The sequence below is a fragment of the Sturnus vulgaris genome, chromosome 1 (genome assembly GCF_052056855.1).
Source record: "Sturnus vulgaris isolate bStuVul1 chromosome 1, bStuVul1.hap1, whole genome shotgun sequence".
NCBI lineage: Eukaryota > Metazoa > Chordata > Aves > Passeriformes > Sturnidae > Sturnus > Sturnus vulgaris.
In genome coordinates, this window is record NC_142243.1 from 85,749,569 (window position 1) to 85,769,699 (window position 20,131).

Here is a 20,131-nt window from a genome sequence, read left to right on the forward strand (position 1 = left end):
TTTCTCAAGTGCTCGTAATGCTAATTTTAGCTTTTCTGCTTAATACAATCTGATGAAAATTCATCTGTTATTCTTTATGTAGTGCAAGAGGTACTTAAGCACATGCAGATGATGTGGAGTTATTTTGGGTAGGAAGATGAAGAGCAACTACAAACTCTGAAGAAAGACCTCAGAATGGGGAATGAATGGATGATAAGAGAGGAGGTGAAATTCCATGTATGCAAACATGATGGGACACACAGAAAAGGAAGCAATCCTAACTTCACAAGAATGATGGATTCTGAACTTGCTGTTGTCACTCAGGAACAAGCATTAGCTACTTCTGTGAAAACATCAGCTCAGCTCTCAGTGGTGGTCAATACTGAATGTTGGGAGTTAGTAGAAAATGATGGAGAGCAACCAAGATAACCTCCTATTGCTTCTATCTGAGGTTTAGAACTATGGAATTCCATAGCATGCCTAAGCCTAAAAGGCTGCTTACACTTTTGGTTCCTTCTGTTTCAGGACAGACAGAAAATTGAGATTCAGAGAAGTGTATGTGGTCTGGAGAGGGTAAATAGGAAATGACTAATCACTTTGCCTTATGATACAATGATGAGGGAAAGTTGGTGGAAAGCTGTTCAAAACAAAAGAGAGTGCACCCTTGCAGAGCACACCTCAACTGTGGCATCCCTCAGCCTAAGAGGCTGTAGATGCATGACTGATGGAAGAAATCTTGGAAACACAGATCTATGAAGGACTATAAATGTACTGAGATCCTGCATTACTGGATGTGTGAAAGCCATTAATCACTGATGGGCAGCTGTGTCCTTACCTTGCTTACGTCCTTCTTAAGAAACTCATATGGGTGACCATCAGAGACAGGTTAATTAGGCTAGATGGACCATTCCATCTCTTACACTAAAGAATTTGAGTGCTCTGGGTGGATGGACTATCTGAATATTGTTTGGCAAAAGCATAGTACTGAGGAAATATTTTATCATTCGGTTGACACAATGAAGGGCAACATAATTTTGCCTTTTACTTTTTTCCTTGTCATTTGTTTTGTTTTTCTTTTTTTTTTTTTTTAAATCTTTCTGCTTTTCCTCATCTTCTTGCTTTTAATCTCTGCTTCTCTTTAAATTATTTTTCCTTTGTACCAAACAATCCTCCATCCCTAAAGAAAAACAAGGCTATAAAAAGTAAACACCCACACTGGTGAATAAACTCTGTGAAGCATTTCCAGCTTTCCTTCTTTGTTCTTGGTTCTCTACTGTGGAGCTGAGCTCAGAGTCTGTGTTCTCCCAGCTATCGGACAAAATCAGGAGATGCCATAGGATGAGAATTGAAGTGAGTTATGATTCTTGTTAAATGTTGTTCTCTCTTATAACTATCTACTGAAGAACTTGCAGTTTGTTGTGTGCTTACTCATCAGTTATTTAGAGATGAGGATAAAAAGTGATTCCAGAGAACAGCACTGTCTGAGCTCCTGGTCCAGCATTGGTGGGATGCTGGTGGAGTCAGCCTTGTTGTGTTGGATCTGTTGTGCTTTACTATGTTTTCAGTGTTAAGATAGCAATAACAAACATTTGGAGGAATAAAAGTTTTTCTGTTTCTATCTAGACAGTGGTACAAGCCTCTTGTTTTTTTCCAAGTTGAAGCTTTTCTAATCAGGTCACCTTGAATTGAACTAATATAAACAAGGGGGCACTGATGAATTTTCTGAAGTGCTGTACTGCTTTCTTTTAAGTGAGTGGAATTGAAGTTGTCCCATTACAACCTCCATTGAAAATCCAGTATTTCTTGTTATGCTCATACTAATCTTTTTAGAAAGTGCTTTAAGTGATATATACATAGCACAACATTTCCCCCCGCTCCTCTATTCTAAAATAATCAAAAGGACTTTGGTAAAAGACAGGGAATGTGTTTGAAATGAGACATGATATGTTAATTTGGCCTCTACTCCTCTGCCTTGGCACTGGAATAGCAATTCATTGGCAAGTTAAAACATTCTCTTTTAGCTCCTGATAACCCAAACTAGTTTGAGCCCCCAAGCCATCAGTCTTTCTTCATCTATCCTTCCTTCCTTGAGGCCATTCCTACTGGTTTTATAACAAGCAGGGTCTGGTATCATCAAACCCAGCTGTACACATGCTGAGTGATTGCTGTGACATAACAAATCACATTTTCCACAGGCTTTAATAAAATGCATTTTCATTTATAATGTTACCAGAAAAAAAAAAAAAAAACAAACAAAAAAACCCCCAAAGAACAAAAAACTCAAAACAATCAGGAAGACTTGTTCTTCAGCACTTCCAGTTACAAAGAAGAGAGTTATAAGAAAAAGAAGAAATCAAATACCAAGGAAAGACGTATGTTTGTTAGGTAATTAATTTCTGAGAAACCAATTATCCTCTAAAAGATATTTCGATCAGATATACTTAGACACTCCATTCCTAGGTCTTGGCAGTGTTAAGGTATTCCCAGACATCGATATCTGGTTATAATAGCTGAACATTTTTGGCTTTTTATTCCCATCAGATTTACAGAGTTTATCTGTAACAGTTTCCACAGAAAATCACAGTATGTAACTTTCTATCAAACAGAAGGACTGTCATTGATTTATTTGTGCTATAACAGTAATGCCATTGGTAGATCCAAATGAAACCAGAGTCTTGCTGTGCTAACCACTGAGTAAATACAGAGTTATAGACTCGTGTGTGGTTTCCTCAGGTATGGTATTTGTGCATGACAACACATTAGCAGCAGTAACTGGTATTATTGTGCTCTTAAATAGATAAAAACCCCCAGCAGTCTTGATGTTGAACAGTTACACAACCTAGGATATATGTTAGTTATCTGTAATTTTGGATGAGTGATCTGAATTCGAGAACTGAAAGGAAAGCTATCATTTAAAATGAAAAGACTCAATTTTGGTTTTCTTTCATGATCTCAACTAGCAAATCCAAAGAGTATTTTGTCACACTCTAAGTTCTTTCCTGCTGATTTTTCACTTGTATTTGCTATACAGAATATGCATTTGAATTTTGTTTTGTGTGATTCTTCACAGGAAGTTCCAAGCAGAATGTAATTGATTCAGGTTTAAAGGATTCTTTTCATGCTGTGTCACTTTTAAGACTTGCAGTCTACTGCAGCAGGAACTTTGAGCTTTATTTATTTATACTATCTATTAGTTTTCCTTTAATTGCAAATCCCACTGGTGTGCAAGAAAATTGCAGGCACTTCATTTCCTTAAAAGGCTCTTGGTTGTATCTACCCAGAAATGCTACAACCCATTCTTGCTCCCATTCAAGACAAGAAAAAAAAACAACTTTCCAAGTATATGCTTTTGAAAAAAACTTCAAAATGCTTACAGGTGTTCTTGCTGCATCTAGTGAAGAACAATCCTGCTTAATCAGCCAAGTGGGAGGTTTTGCCTGATAATCTGCTGTAAAGAATATCTAGGGCATTCCTGATGGCAGCTCCATGTCTGCTCACCCTGGGAACATCAATCATTAAATGTTGAGTATAATGGTTTGAAAATTAATTTCCTCAAACATTGTGAAATGAAATTAAAAAACAGTAGTATTCTGTCCATTCATATTGCTTTTGATCACAGGAGCAGAGTGAAAGCATTTATGACCATATAAAATTCTTCCAGTTCATACAATTCATACAATTCTCAAATAATAGAACATCCCTCCAGTTCCCTCCCTAAAACAAAAGAAGTAACAATGTGAACAGTCTAGAAAACTTTAGACAAAACCTGAGGTCCTTTACTGAACAACCTGAACAAGTAAAAATGCAATAAAATCGATTATACTGTATCTAGGGGAGCTGGTCTGTGCTTATTTTCTCCAAAGATGCCCGAGAACAAGGTGGAAGCAGCAAAATCAAGAGGGATGGAGGAACATAGTTCAGACTTCTTCCAGGGTATGGAAAGCAGGAGGAGCTGAGGGTGTCACCATTCAGACATAGGAGACAGCCTAGGGAAAACAGTCTTCACTTATCTTTCCACAGAACTTTTTGCTTCCAAGTGCAGCTGCTGTGACACTGCATAAGCTTTTGTCTCATGGAGAAATGACTATGTAAAACTCTCCCAGAAGTTGATGCGTATAAATATGTGTCGGATTGACTTTTTTGTTTTGTTTTGGATTTTTTTTGTTGTTGTTGTTACATGATTTATCTATATAAAGATGTAACCAGAAGCCACCAATTGTCTACAATGTTGAGTGACTGCTTGCTATTGTCCCATGCATACACACTTTGGAATGAACTTGTCTTTTCCTTTGTGCCCATTATCTACTTTCACTCAAAATTAACACATTTGGGGAGACTTTCTCTCAGAAAAATCCTTAATTTTTGAATTAGTTTTTATCTTCTGGTCCAAGTTGCTGTGTCTTTGGGGCATAATACATAGCCTATTTTTGTGGAAAATCAAGGATGTTGGCAGGAATGGAGGCTTTGGGTTGTAGTTGGATAAATTTTATTTTTTTCTTGGGATAATTCAAGTATTTTTTTCCATTTTTCAGTCGAGTCCTATTATCAATGCCTTCATTTTGATAGTACAAGGAAGTGATTATTACAATAAAGAAGATAACATTACCCATGTAGCTCCTGTGTATTTCTTCCTTTACTCACTCTTGTTTTTAATTAGAATCTCTATCCCCCGCTGACAAACCCGATTGAAATCTGACATTTTTATGCAAACTATTTCATTAACAGTTTTGTCGTGCTGCAACTATTTTTAAAATTTTAGCCTTTGAATTCTCTGTAAACATATGGCTGATGGAAGAACAGCCTTATTTTATTTACGTAGCAGCATCATTGCACACACCAATCCCCCCGCCAGCCCTCAGCTTCTGTTCTGGATTGAGAACGTCCACTAGAGACAAGCTGCACTTCAAGGTATGTAGACATGAACCCTTGGTCTCCTTTTGTTATCTTCTGGTACTATTTAAAGCATGACAGTAGAGTTACAAGGCTAGCATGGGTTTCAGTCTCCTTCCTCTCAACTTGTGTCTTTAATGGACCCCCAAGTCTAAATAAGTAGTAAAACCACTTAGTAATTGAATTGAAGCTTGGCCTAACTGCAAAAACCAGTGTTTTTTTATCTTCAATAGCATGTCTGCACATCCCTCCTCCTGCTTGAGCGTTCTGCAATGAGGCTTATTTATGAAACTTCAGGTTTCAAAAGTAAAATTCTGGCTTCCTAGAGCAGACTCATGCTAGGTGTTCCCTTCTGAAGCAAAAGCTCTTACAAGTTCTCAATGTGTCCAACCAAATAATTGTTATGCAATATTTTTAACAAAGCAGTTGTTATGACCACGATGGGACTGAGCACAAAATGAAGCTTAAAGTTTGACAGCAGAGAGTTCATCTCAACAGACTTTCTTAACAGATTTTTGGTAGTGCTTATAAGCAATTTTTGAAACACATTAAAAAAAAAGACACTTGCTAAATTCTCAAATGATACCAAGATGCACAAAAACTTTGTAGAACAGTGGGCTGGGCTTCCTTCCAAGTTGAGAAAGACATTGGTCTCATGGCTCTAGTCTGGCCTGAGTTAAACTATCAACAAAACAGAAGACCAGACTGTGAGGTGGGTGCTTAAGTCTCTGAGTAAAATCATCAAAGTAACTAAATTCAGTAGGGTTTGCAGAGTGTTTGTGTATATGTGTGTTGGCTACTTCTTTTTGTTTCTCAGTAACAAAAACTCACTAGTTTTTAATTTATTTTCTCTTTTGTCTTTGCTTACTACTGCTTCTATAGCCACTTCCATGTTGTTAAGCATTTTGCTCTTCGACAATTCCAGATTATAAAGACTGGGTCTAAACAACGCCATCTAGTTCTTTCCTAACAGGCAACCGAATACAGTGTAGGAGCAACTGAGGAAAATATCACTTGAACTGGACTTGTAACTTTCACTGCTGCTATCAAATGATCTGAGAAGTGTATGGCTGGAAAAATGCTTACAATATGTCATGGAGCTTGTTAAGATGCTTACTCTCTTCCTCCCTACAAAACACCTCTTGACAAGTACATCTACCTTATTGTGTTCCCTGTCAGTCTGAAAGAGGGAAAAGTCAGAGAGCAAGTGAGATCTTGGTCTCATAAATAAGCTGTCTGTGCCTAACTAAAGGGATAAATGAACTCTCATTAAAGACAGTCAAACTCTTTATAAGAAAACCCATTGCTGATTAGTTTTGGGGTTTTTTTGTTCTTGTTGTTGGTTTTTGTATTTTTTGTTAATTTCTATTTAATTTACACGCATTTTTTAGTGGATTTAAGATATGCTCAAAGCAAAACAATAAGGTTCATACAGGAGTTTGCACTAATTTAGAAAAATCACTTTTTAAAGTGACTTAGATCTTGGCTGACTTTGAGAACTTACTACTAAATTAAATTAAATGTCACAGACAATTCCATCCACTTGTTAAGCTTGTCGTAGGGCTCCTAGTGTTAGATAAGTGCCACAGAATTGTTGTCTGAGTTATGAGGACCTCACAGTTGGTTAAAACTCCTTTTAGAAATTGCAAAGGTCTAATTCTAGGAAAGCAGGCAGGAATTATACCAAGTGTCCTTTCTATCCACTTATCCCCAAAAAGGCCAGCACAAAACTGTAGTCTAGATGAGCTGTATATCCTGTGTTTTAGACTTCTTGGAGGTGATAAAGTTTAAATATATGTATGTGTGTGTGTGTGTGTGTGTGTGTGTGTGTGTGTGTGTGTGTGTGTGTGCTCTCTATCCAAATTCCACTTGTAATGCTGAGTGATGTAATAACACAAGAATTCAATAAAATGATTAGGGACAAGGAGACAGAGAGGAGCAAATAATGCTAATATATGCCCGGGCTTAGTTTGAAGAGGTGTCTTGGGGCTAATATCAAAACCCCCGAAAACTTAGTCTATACAAGAAAGTTGTGTAAGACAGCAGAATATATTACTATCCAAAGTAGAGGGGAAAAAGCAAATATTTTTATTATGTATTAATTTAAAAATCTGTGAATCTTGATTCAAATTTAATAGCCCTTATGTCTCAGGTTTGTAACTTTACATCACTGCAGTCTAAATTCTGACCTATGTAAGAGACCAGAGTTATTAATATTTCCTATTATTTCTTCTACTCAAACTTTATGACTGGATTTCTCCAAGGCATTCTTCATTCCCACTCTTATTTTCCTCTTCATTTTGAAAGTATCTGTTCAGGGAATTGGCTGAAAGATAGAAAAACAGACACATAAAAATTGTTTGACTGACGGTATTCATTGTAAAATATTATTTTTTTTCCTGGAGGGAATAAGAAGGTGAATCAGGAAATGGATGGCATTTTCAGATCACATGAATCAGTACCCAAGAATTCATCATTTTCACCAAATATCTAACTACTTTTGGAGACTTGAAATTAGATGACCCTTATTTAGAACTCATAACTTCTTTAGCTGTCAGAGACTTTAATGGAAAGAAAGCAGCAATTGCTAAAAATCAGGTCACAGATTTATAAATGTAAGTGCACATTTATTTATATATGTTGAAAATATCTTATGCATTCATAAAAATAAACCATTTTGTTTTATGAAGCGGCTTAATAATAGAAATGCCATGAGAAATGTTACTTTATTATCTTTTGTTCACAAATGGTAAACATAAACTCATCAGAAGAATGTACAGTTCTCAAAAGCCAAGCTTTAGACTCTCACTTAGCTATTCCTAATTCATAGATATTATGGAGATCAGTCAGCTTAAACTTTAAATACAAAACATAATGTGAGACAGTAACTTAATGGAAAACAACCAAGTTTGTAACTATGTACATTTACTTCCCTATTATTTAAATGAAGAATTGCAACGGTGTCTTTTGTTAGGACAATTAAAACGGTGCTCAGTCTGACCTTGCCCCATGTCTGCTACCGGGCATACACAGTTACAGCTTTTCCTGTCCTGCTTTTTAACAGTGTACTTCCCTGTTGGACCCATCTGAGGATGAGGATGGCAAAATTAAATCCTCTGAGTCATCTGCTTTCCTGGGATGAAGATGTAATTCTTATTTTTACACATAACAATACCACAAGTCCCTGGTATTTAAAATGGCAGGCTCGTGATGATCCAGCCTTGCAAGATGATGTTGCTCAATTCAGTTGGAAATGCTAAGGGCTCGCTCAACTCAAATGCATCAGGGCAAATACTTTCCTGAATCTCAGTGGGAAAGAAGAAATAAACAGGAATGTAGATCTGATTATTAGGTATTTCAACAATGTTGTGTAAGTCAGGTAAATTCAAAACAGGGGACTGCACAGACTCTGTGTTCTAAGCATTGATTCAGGAAAGGGTGCTTGTTTGTATGCACCATTCTCCTGCCTGGTCTGCTCTGGAAAGGCTCTGGTCACCACTAGGGTTTCTCCTCAGTAATAAATGACGTGGTTAGAAAACACAAAAGTAGGCAATTAACTGTGAGACTTCAAAGTTTTCTTCTGCCTGTTTCTCATGAATTAAACAAAAATGACTAATGTTTTCAATGGTCTGGAAAAAGCAACATGCAGTGGTAATAAAGACTTTGAACTCCATGATCATGGAGCAAGCAAAGTCCTTTCCCTATGATGGAAGCATAACTCAAGGTCCTGTTTTACTGAAGTTAACTTTTTCCTTTTCTATTTTTTTTTCTTTTTAACTCTACTTAAACTTTCAATTTACTGTATCTGACTTTGTTTTTCTAAATGATGAAAGAGATGCTTACTATCCAAGGTGCTTTTGATGGGTAGTGTGAAGACAGGCCTTCCCTTACACTATGATTTTCCCACCTAAACAGATGGAAATCCACCCCCTTCCCTGCTTTCTAACACTCCTTATATCCTGCCACCACAGGAATGAGCTGAAATCTGGCCTCTCACCAAACTGGCCAAAAGCCTGAAGGTGCTGTGCAGCCTTTCCTCTTCCAACTACAGTACCTTTACTGCTTCCACATGCTGCCATCCCTTAATATACTGGGCTTTATTTTGTTGGAAAGAGAGATCAAAAATTACTAACAGTGAGAAATATAATGTTAGGCAGAGGAGGAGGACAAGCTCAACACTGGAAGAAAACGTGGATGCAATGGACTTGGTCTTCTGAGAGGTTTCTTTTTTTTCCTTCCTTAAATCGGATAGCTTCTTCTGCTTTCTCCCTTGCCCTTATCATAATATTCCTAGATTATATTAGCATATCCTTATTTATTTTGGATGTATTAACACACCGAGGCTTAGCCTAGGATTGAGACACCACCATGCAACTTGTGAAGAAACAAAAAAACCTCAATGCCTACTTGCCAGGGTACATCTGGGAATTGCATCACCTAAAATTGCTGGGCTCACTCAACTCATCTAGTTTAACTCTATAATTTAGACATAGCACAGAGTTACACGTGACATTTAAAATGTTACATTTTGTACCTTTATTTCAAACATGGTTAACCTCACAGGCAGTTTCAGACATATTTGCCCTTGAACTTTTAAAATAAAATTAAATAAAATTAATCACTGACATCATGATTGTTCTTCCATGAAACCAGTACAGAACTATAAAGCCCATGACTCGAATGCTCTGTGGGTGATATAGAGTCAATATGATTCAGTGGAATTTTTCTTAGAATGTATTGTATGTCATTAACACAGTATGATATAAAGATGTAAATGTGGTGAGTTTTGGGGTTTTGTTTATTTTTAGCTTATATGCCTATTGTTTCATAGCCAAAGTGGAGAGGCATTTTTAGAGGCTAAAATGTGCATCACTCAAGGTGCTAGAATTTTGATAGGTTTTTTGCTGGCAGTTGGTTTTGGATACAGAGTGCTTACTTTTCACAGATAAAGCAGAGGGTTGTCTTTTTACACAGCAATTAGAAAAACAAACATATCTCCTCTTTAAAAAGAAAGAATGAATGTATTGTAATAGGTGGAAGTACATAAAAAGTGTAGGACTTACTGATCTGATGAGATATGTCTTAATAGCACTCCAAGAAAGTTAACAGTGTAGATATGTGAATCATCTTATATCTGCACTTACTTTGATGGCAACTTTTAGATGTAAAATTAATTCTTATATTTTCTGAACAAGTATTTTCTGGATCAGAAGGAAATCATATGAAAAAGTGACCCCAGGCATTACAGTAATTACAGTAGTGGCTTCTCAAACTCTATTGTTATAAATAAGGAAACATCCTTGACTGTCAGGGTTACATGGCATTATGAAAAAAAAAAAGTAGCATTTCGCATTTGGGTTTTTTTTAATTTTTTTTTTTTAATGCCAACAAGCAATCAGAAAGAATGTCCCAAATTCCAGGATTTCATTTTAATTATAATTTCAAACTTTCGTTAGCGTTTCTACTTGAACAAGTTTATTTTATATCCTAGCCAAAGTAAAAATTTCCCTTGCGCTGGAAGTTCAAGGCAATTTGGATTTGCAACATTTGGCTTGCTGATAAGTTTCGATGCTAGTTGTTTTAATTAGCTAATTTTTATAGGATTAACCATGGATGAATTCCATGGTTTTGTTTGTTTTAATAAACTCTTACTGCTTTTAGTCTTCTAAATCGAGGTCTTGTTGCAAACAAAAGTCAGTTTGTAGTAGAAATGAGCAAATGCTGCAATAAAAGAAAAAAAACCCCAACCGATGGAATTAATTGCAATGCACATATGAACAAAAATAACCTCCTGGTTTAATACAGGTGAGCTGACAAAACACAAAGGCATGCGCCGAAACCCTGGTGAGCGCGAGAATGCGAACGCACGTACCTGGGGGAGATGCCTGCGCGCCCCGGCTGCAGCCCCGCACTGCCACGTCTCACTGTCCCACGCACGCCCCGGGACCTTTACAGGGGACTCTCCCAGGGCCTGGAAATGAACTTTTGGGGCTGACACGTCGATCGTGCCGTGGGGGGAGGGAGGGGACTGGAGGGGGCGGAGAGGGACTCGCCGGAGGCTCTTACGTGGCGCCAGAAATGTCAGTCCCGCGCTCTCCCGCTGGTGCGGAGCCGGAGCCGCTGGTACGGGGCTCCTGTTGCCTACGCGGCTCCTCGCCGGACCCCAGAGGTCCGGGGCCGGGATACTGGGGCTGCCTGGCCGGCTGCGGCACGGCGGGAGAGGGGTGCGGAGAGCCGGCGGGCGCGCAGCTTGGGAGCTCCGGGGAGCTACCGCGCCCCTTCCATCCCGGGGCAATCGCTGGCGCCCATCTCCTTCGCCTCCTCTATGTGCTGCTCCCCTGTTTTGGTGTATTTCCCGGCCCCGGAGCCCCGCGGAGCCCCGGGCAGCGGCCGGGAGCCCCTGCGTACCCGGCACCGGCGGCGCTGCCCGTGTCCCACCGCCTCCCCTCCCTCCTGCTGCCGCTTGCTGCAGCTCGCCAGGATTTGTTGTGCTTAGTTGTACTGGCGCTGAGGCTCCCCTGCTCAGATCTGATGGTAAAGGAGCAGCCTCAGGTTATGTTTTTGTGAACTGCGGTGATTAAGGAATAAAAGGAAATAAAAAGAAAAAACCCAAACCCCAAGGACAAATATCTCAACCAGTTGCAACTTCTCAGCTGGTCCGGAGGGGGGAGCGCGGGGGAGGGCAGGGAGTAATGCGAGATCGCCCCAGCCCGGGGCAGCGCCGGCTGCGGGACGAGCGGAGCCGAGCCGCGCATCGCATCGCCGGGGCCGGGCGGCCGTGCTGCTCCGCCCCCGCGGCGGGGCGCTGGGTCCGGCCGCCGGGCGAGGCGCGCAGCTGCCGCGCCGCAAACTTGGTGGGAGCGAGCGAGCGGGGCGCGGGCGGCTCGGCGGGGCTGCGGCCATGGCGGCGTGAGGCGGGGAGCGGGCATCAGCGCGGCGGCGGAGCCCCCGCCTGCCCGCCCGCCTGCCCGCGGCGAGCAGCCCACGGCGCCTCCAGGTAACCCCTGCCGGCCCCCCTCCCCTCCTCGCCGGGCTCGGGCTGCAGCGCTTTCGGAGCGCCGCGGGCATTGCGCGGTCCCGGCCGCCCTGTCCGTGACAGCCGCCTCGCTGGGCTCCGCGGGGCTGCGCCCCGGTGTCCCCCGGGGGGCTCGGAGGCCGGGCGGGCTGGGGTCCGGGCGGGAGCGGCGCAGGGTGCCGGCAGGGGGAGCCGGCAGCGAGGCGGAGCGCTGCCGCCGCCGGGCTCCGCTGCCGGGGAGCGCTGCCGGCGCTCGGAGCCCGTCTCGGGCATTGCCCGGCCTCACCCCCGAAAGTCCACCGAGCCTTTCAGAACGGGCGGCCCTTCTCCCCGAAGACGGTGCTGTTTGCTCCGGACCAGAAAAAAGAGACGGACAGGGAGCCGCATCTCCGCAGGGGCTGGGACCCGGACCGCGGGTGCTCCGCGCAGCCGGACCCCCGCGCCGCTCTGGCCCTCGGGATCGCGCCCGTGGGAGCGCGTTCTCGCCCAGGAGAGTGAGGTGCGTTGCTGCCGCTGAGCCCCGGCTGGCTGGCTCCGGAGCGTTTCGGAGGGTTTTGTCACACTTCAGCAAGTGAAGTTTGCTCAGGCTCATCTTCTGGTGAGAGTAGAAGTGGCGTGAAAGGCACCGGCAGTTGTCTAAGAAACGTGGGTTTTCAGTGGGATGTTCGCGTAGTATGATTTGAAAGCCCGATGTGCTTTTATCGTCGTCGCTCTTTTATTTAACTGGACTATCTTTGGTCAGTGGCGTGACTGTATTTCGGCACTTTCTGAAATGGGGAGTTAGAGTTTACCATTCCGGCAACGATGCAGATGGAAACACCTCAGTCAGTTGTATACATCTGTCATTCGGTGAGGATTGTTTACCAGATAAATGACAACTATTAGGGTTTGTTGTATCATTCCAGATGCTGATAGTGCATTGTAGATTGGCACAACGATAATCTGCCCGGGATTATTCCGTGGGGGGAGCTGTCAGTGCATCTGCTCCTTCAGCAAACCGGACTATTGGCAGGAGGGGTCTGTGTATGCAGGCACACGTAGCCTTGTGAAGATGGTTAGAATTTGCAAGATTATAGTTGTGAAAAACATCCTAAAACTAAAACACGTTGTTAAAGTTATAGCGTGTTCCGGGAGCCCTAAGGTAGTGCATCTGAGAGTCTTACTTTCTGAAAGCTGACTAACCACTCTTGGTTTGAATTTTGGTGTAAAAACCCAGCTAGAGTGATGTAAATTTTTTTCATAGTGGAAATTGCACTCAAATCTTATTTCTAGGAGTTTGAGCATCTCCTGGTTGTTATATAAGGCTGACTCAGTTCAGTAAAGTTTGAGTTAGAATTGTTGAACTTGCTGATGTAATATATGTAACACATACTCAATCAAAAGTGTATTGCTGCCCTGAAAGGCTGAGGTATGGCCTTGGGTAGTTTGCTTAGTATAGTGAAAGATGTTGGTAGATTTCTGGATGTTGTGCCATTTTCCCACCTTCCTCTCCAGCACGTACCAATAATATAACTTTATTACATTTACTAATGAATTCATCTCGTTTTCTCATTTTAATGCTGAACAGCTGTGAGGAGTCCTACTGAGAGCTAAGGTTTTGCTCTAGAGTGTGGCAGTTTACTTCTCTGTTCGAGAGGTTGTTTTGAACTAAGTAGTGTAAACACTGGCTTCTGAGTTGTACTGCTTATTCCTTGGGATGTTGTAACAGATTTGTTTTGGTTGACAAAGCTGAAGGTATTAATATCTGAAGTGTTTCGTTTCTTTTAATCTTTAACTAGTGCTGTTTTCATAAAATACTTACAGGTAGTAGGAGTGCCTGTGCACTTTGTAATGATCCGTAAACATGGTTGTAGCAGGTTTGTTGTACTCATTTCCTGCTGGGCAGAGATGCAGAGGATGGTAATTGTGTACTGTTGCTGTTTTCAGAAGAAAGAGTTATGTGGTCGTTTGTTTTTCACTTTTCCCCCAGCTACTTAGGGAAACCACGTGGATTCTGACTTCTGTTGATATAGTCTTGTACAAATACAGGATTTTCAATGAATGAAGTTCATTACTTTTCAGAGCGTAACTGTACACTACGATCTACAAACTGCAGAAATACAACATAATTCTCCTGCAAATTTTGGCTTTTGTGTCAGAGGTTGCATGCAGGAATTCAGCCAAGGGAGCAGCTGGGCTCCTGGGGTGAGCAGGAACAGAGAGACCCGTTTCTGCCCTCTGGTCTGCAACAGCTTTATCAGCAGGGTTGGCTGGGTCTGATTTCTGTGCTGTGGGACACGTAAGTGGATTGCTGATACTACTATCAGTTGATAGTGGGTGTGTACTACCAGTACTATCTGTTGATAGTGGGAGGAGGGTGTGTGAAATCTGATACTGTGCTACTCATGTAAAGCAGTATCCAGTAATTGGTTAGTATGTTGTGATGATGGACTTCTGAATAGCAGTGAAATACGATTTAGCTTTAGATTTAACATCTGGTTTATAAAATTTTGATATGCTCTTGATGTTTGGTAATGTATGTTCTGAAGTTACTATGGCTCCGGAGATGAATTGCTATTGCTATGGCCGTAATTATAGGAAGCAGCACTGAGGAGCTTCTCCTTTTCTGCAACATTGTTTTATGGAGATGTTTAATGGCCATTCTTGTCAGTGCAGAGTTCTCCAAATTATTGTTAATCAGTCTGTTTCTCTTTATTATCATCCTTTTATCCTCTCTGGCATGTGTATGCATTCCGATTTGGAAACAGTGTTAAGTTGCAGCCTATATGTTCGTTCTCTCCTAACGCGTTTTGCAAAGCTGTAGCTACTTCAAAAGAACGAGTTCTCGGGGTTTTTTATTTTGTTATTTTGTTCTGTTTTTGTCAACCACTATAAACATTTTTCAAACTGACCCGTTTGAGGTATGTTTGCCAACTATTGGCGGTAGGCTGGATTTAATTTCCAGGCTGCAGCATTGCAGCTGTGACCCGTGAAAGGCAGGTGGCACTCTGCTATCTGCAGTTCTTACAGACACCTGGGGAATGCCACAGCCCGAGCTGTGCACTTCAGGTATGGTTTGCTGTTACATCTCTTGTTGCTAAAACGGCAGATTGTTTCCAAAAAAAGAGAAAAGGTTGGGGGTTTTATTTTAGTTTTCTTTATAAATATGTCCTATGGTTTATTTAAGAAATTTGCCAGTTTACATCTAACTATAGCACATTTGCTTAACATTTGTCTGGAAGGTAGCAAATGTAAACCACATTAATGATCCTCAAACTGCAGTCTAATTAGTGTCCTCTTGATTTTTTTGCTAGAATGTATATTCCAAAGTATGAAGCATGTGAATATTTTGTCTCTTAGTGGATTTGTTCATGCATCTGTTCTCAAATTTGTGTTTTCCCTGGGGAACTTTGATGCAATCCAATTGTCTGCTGTGCAGTATCAACTATCTCCATACATAAATATATTAATAAAATTAATCTCTGTTTTCAGAGATTGATTTTGGAAGAAATTTCCTACTGTCCCAATATATATTAGAAAATCAGGCAACTCACAAAAAGCTGATGTTTGTCAGTGATAGTGACAGAAAACAGGGGCTGATACATACTCTGCACTGGGGCCTTTGCAGTGAAACTCTTGAGCTTAACTGTTGAAACTTATCTTTTCAAATATTATCTTTTCTTTGCCAACAGTTTGAATCACTTGTTCAGAAAGTTTAAATGCTGTGTAGCATGTTAGCTGTGCTATCATTTCCAGACTTATCTCTAATTAGCTTATTCATGATATAAAATTTCTTGCATGATAGACAGCTAATACAGCTTTTCATTCCTTTTCCATTTTTTCTTTTTAAAATCAAGATATATCCCTGAGCTCCAGTATATCTTAGAGTTGTTGGATCTTAATTTCTGTCAGAACTGGTCAATCTTTTCATGGTTACCAACCTCAGTAATGGAGATTAGTTTGATTTAGGGGATGTTCATTGAGCAGCTCTGAATCTTTGGCATATAATATTCTGATTTTTTAATCCCTTTCTAGATGAATAGCAAAATGCATTCATTTTGCAGTATTTATTTGGTTTAGGAGAAGCTTGGAGAAATTATAACTTTGAAACTACTGAAATGCAGCCTTTTCTCTCTCTCTGTAGTACTGGGATATGTTCTTAGGCATTACTAAATATGTGTGATGAACGAATTAGAGAATGTAAAGTAGAGATGGCTGTAGGATTGGTTTATAATATTAATTGGGTGGGCTGAAGAAATGAGCTGTACTGTGAATTGTACTGATTTTCCCACTTCTTTTCCCCACCTCTTTCCAAATTTCAAAATTGAGCTGCTTTGGTGCTGTTGTCCTCTGAATTGCTAGTCTAGTTGGAAACCCAGAATGCTATTGCAATATGCTTTCTTGTTAGACTTAGGTTTAACTGGGAATCAAGAATGTTTAATATAAAGTTAACTGTAAGGCCTCTGTAGCTAGGGAGAGAATATTTTAATAATCTTGGGCCCTTTTGTTCTGACCCACAGCAATCTTATTGCTGAATCAGTCGTTGCTGTTACTGGTGAACTCTGCAGAAAAAAGCATGAGAATAAGTATTTGTTTGTAATTTAAAAATTTATTAGGCAATTGTTCTTCACTGTGTTTTCTTCAGCATGCAGTCTCTTCAGAAATTCCTGCTGCCTTTTTCTTTCACTGTTTGTACATGTTTTTCACCATCTGTATCATTTCAGTAACCTGCTTTCACTGGAAGCTCACTAACATTTGCATTGGTAAAGGCCCCTAGTTATGAAGGGCGTCCTGTGGGAGCATGGCTGAAATGACCTTGTTGTGGGAAAAAATGTATGGGATGAAACCATTTCTGTTGACCTTGTCTGATAGTGAAATCGCCAAGTACTTGAGGAAAAGCTCCTGGCCTTGCCAATTATAGGAAGATAGGTCATGTGTATTGCTTTGTGTCTCTCAATGTCTGGAAGAGTTTTAGAGTTTCTTTACTAAGTCACAGTCAAAGGTGAAGACTGAAAATAAATTATCCACAGTCGTTGGGTAGTTATGTTACTTAACATGAGTTCCATTGCTGATGGTCTCTTCTCTTGATGGTCTCACTTTGCTTTCTTATTATGAACTTGTAATAGGCATATATGATTGTTTTCTTAGTTTTTGTCATATAAACCCTGTGTGTCTGTAGTGCAAATTTTAGCTGCTTCTCATGTTCCAGTGCATGCTCTTCCTCATTGCTTTTACAATCTAAGCAATGATACTGAAATATCTAGGAGACAGTATGTGCACAAAATTGTTACTAGTGTCAGATGTTATATTACTCAACGCTGCAAAACGGGACTCCTAGCTTAGCCAAAAGATGGGATTTCAGCTTTGGATAGTTTTCTAATAGTGCTCTTCAAGATGTATCAGTATGGGGTAGGCCAAGAGCCTGATGACTCCTATGATCCTCATCAGTAGCTGTGATGCTAAAGTTGCTAAGGATGATGTTGGTACTGATGTTGTCTGTTGTGCTCATTTTCTGACCCTGTAAATCCATGTCCTGTCTCTAACTTGATAAAATACTTCAGAAAAGCCCAACCAACCAGAGAATCTCCTTAATTCCTGTCCACTATTAACAACTTCTCTTTGTGACCTGAACACTATGGTATGCTGTGATTCCTGAAGGCAGGCAGATATAGATGGAGGATGCTGTGCCATCAGAGAATGCTGTTGTATTTTGTTGTCCTCCTTGGAAATTCTGGGACTGTGTCAGTCCATTCCCTACTGGCTCCTTTTAGTTGTGCCAGTGTAGCAATTTGGTTGGAATCACGGTGTAAACAGTGTTAGGGAACTGATCATCTTAAAACTTTGCCTTTGAAGTACCCATGGCCACCAATCCCAGTAAGGCCCCATAGGCACTGGTGTCAGTGTAACTGCAGGTGTGCAATGACTATTGTCAGGTGGGGAAGGAGGGGAGATGAGGATTGTGTGTACAGAATAAAATTCTGCTTGGTCCCTCAAATAACAATGGAAGGTGTAGGGTTTTGCCTCGGTGTTTTAGAGTGCATCCAGACAGCTTTTCTTTATGTCAGCTTTATAACAGGCAGCAAGCTGTCTTGTGGAGGCTGCAAATGGACTGAGGCACAGCTGTATGCCTGTCTTCACCAGCAGTCTAAACTCGCCTCCTGAGGAGTGAGGTAGCTGAGAGGCAACGCCTCATTGCACTGCCTTTGAGTGTGTCACAAGTGGGGAAATTCAGGGTAATAACCTGTTAAATACTGAAGTTCAGTCTTCCAGAGCTTGTCTGCCAGACCTTACTCTACTGAAAAATGATAATGGATTCTGATACATGCTGTTGGAATTCATAGTAGAAAGCCACAAAACCCTTCTACGTTTATGTGCCAGGAGTGTGAGTTCACGCGTACAGTTCTGAGAGACACACAGGAGGTGAAGTTGGTGTTTGTGGGCAGAAAAACTTCTCTTGATATATATGGGTAGAAGTCTGAAAATGCTCCTACCCTAGGCTCTGGAGACTTGTTTAATTGATGTAATTCTGTTTTAAGTCTTGGTCAGAGTTTACAGACTTTCTTGAATTGTCCAAGAAAGTTGCTGGATTTTCTAATTTATCTTCTACTGCTTTCCTAAGTGCATAGTGTGAGACTCTACCTAAGCATTAGTTAAATCTTTACTATAGAAAGCAACTCAATGAAGTGTGGGCATCATTCTTTAATGGTGGTTACAAAAAAAAAAGTGTAACTATCAACAACAGCAAAAAGAGATCTGGGCTCTAGAGCTGAATTACTGTTCTTTTTGCCATTGTTATCTATTGTTTTAAATTAAATTAATGGTCTGGGTGGAGGAACTTGATTTTTTTCTTCCAGTATTCTTTCTTTAAGTGAGTTTGCAAGTAGCTTTGATTAGAAAATTCCATTTTTGCTTACTTATCTATAACTGTCAGGCGAGATTGTTTTGCAAATTTATTTAATCTGAAGGCCAACGAGATCAGTATCGAATTTTGAAAAAAAAATAATCTTGAACTAGAGGTAAACACTTGATTCTGATATCTAAATCGAGTCTTTATATTTTTCTCTCAAACCCATAATCATAAAGTGCTCTTAAAATAACTTGAGCAAACATGTTATTTTTCTTAGAGTACCCCTATGAACTCATTGCTGGCAATGGCTATCTGCCTCTTGGGAAAGGGACATATTAGTCTTTTTATAGTATGACTGTTGACAAAGCTTGTCCTTCAGCTTCACTTATAGAGCAGCTATGTTGTAATTTTTTCTTTTTACTAGAAGGCTAATAAAAGAACTACTTTGCTGTGGAGGCATATCACTAATATTTTAATAAGAAGAAATATAAGACTTATTTAACTGGAAAAATAGGGAGCTCCATTTGTTTGTGAGGAACAATTCATGTGCTTAATTTACCTTTCAGATTTACTGTGAATTCTGTATAAACCAGACCTGATGCATAATTGCATGTGTCTGTTTGGTTTTGGGATTTAGCATTTCCCTTTGAAAAGTCATTTAAACAAGAGGTTTGGGATTTTTTTCCTGCTACTCCCATTTTTATAAGCCCCAAACAATGCCAACACTGAAAATTTTGAAAATGGCATTCCAAATAAGTGGAGCAGTTGACACCAGGCCTGTTCCCTGTGTGCACACATTGACACCTTCAAAGATCTATCTGTAGCTATGGATCTAGTCTAGAGAGCCTGATTACAGAGGAAACCTGAGGATCTAGAGATTTCTGGTTTTAACTAGCAGCTTTAGTTTGCTTCTTGCCAAGCTGGGTGCTTGTCTTCTCCTCCCCCTTTCTACATTGTGAAAAATGTTTCTTTATGATATTTGAGTACCTTGTCTCATTCTTGAGTATTTGGGGACTAAAACTTTCTAAATCTTGTAAGAAATTTTGCACTTGTCGAATGTTCTTGCTTCCATGTAAAAACTTACTTTCTACAAATCAATCTTCATTTGAAGGATAGTGTTTCTGTGTTTGTATTAATATCTATAGATAGTTGATAATTGGAATGACCAGTCTTTGAAAAAACCTGTCCCTGAATATCATTCATCTGTCTTTTACGTACTTTATTGCCACTTTTCATCCCAAAACATTAAGAAGATTAAAAACTCACAACATTTGGCTTGATAATAGCATCTGGTTTTACTTCCATAATTGTATTACTTGTCCTAAAAACATTAGAGTTGTGTGAACTGGAGTTCCCATAGGAACTTACTTTTGTAAGTAAGGATTTGAGTTAACAAGACTTAGTATGATATTGTTTTATAT

The 20,131-nt window shown here is 40.3% G+C and overlaps 1 protein-coding gene, 1 long non-coding RNA gene and 1 other non-coding gene across 5 annotated transcripts in view; 1 reads left to right on the plus strand and 2 right to left on the minus strand.

The window, feature by feature from the left end:
• Positions 1–20,131, plus strand: part of SEMA5A (semaphorin 5A) — a 411,339-nt gene that overhangs the window by 83,402 nt on the left and 307,806 nt on the right. Inside the window, exon 1 of one of the 3 annotated variants that reach the window (XM_088171116.1) lies at positions 12,364–12,383. The exons of 1 other annotated variant lie outside the window; for it this stretch is intronic. The gene's annotated coding sequence lies outside the window, so the exon portion shown is untranslated. Of the gene's footprint in view, positions 1–12,363; positions 12,384–14,143; positions 14,163–20,131 lie in introns of those variants that run through there. One more of the 3 variants, XM_088171133.1, reaches the window with a different exon arrangement.
• On the minus strand, positions 6,935–11,029 carry LOC106850754 (uncharacterized). Its single transcript, XR_001402791.2, has 2 exons — positions 10,742–11,029; positions 6,935–7,195 (listed from the first exon to the last, which is right to left on the minus strand). It is a non-coding gene; the product is annotated as an uncharacterized LOC106850754 (long non-coding RNA).
• LOC148225337 (small nucleolar RNA SNORD123) lies at positions 7,285–7,353 on the minus strand. The gene has a single exon (XR_015799075.1). It is a non-coding gene; the product is annotated as a small nucleolar RNA SNORD123 (small nucleolar RNA).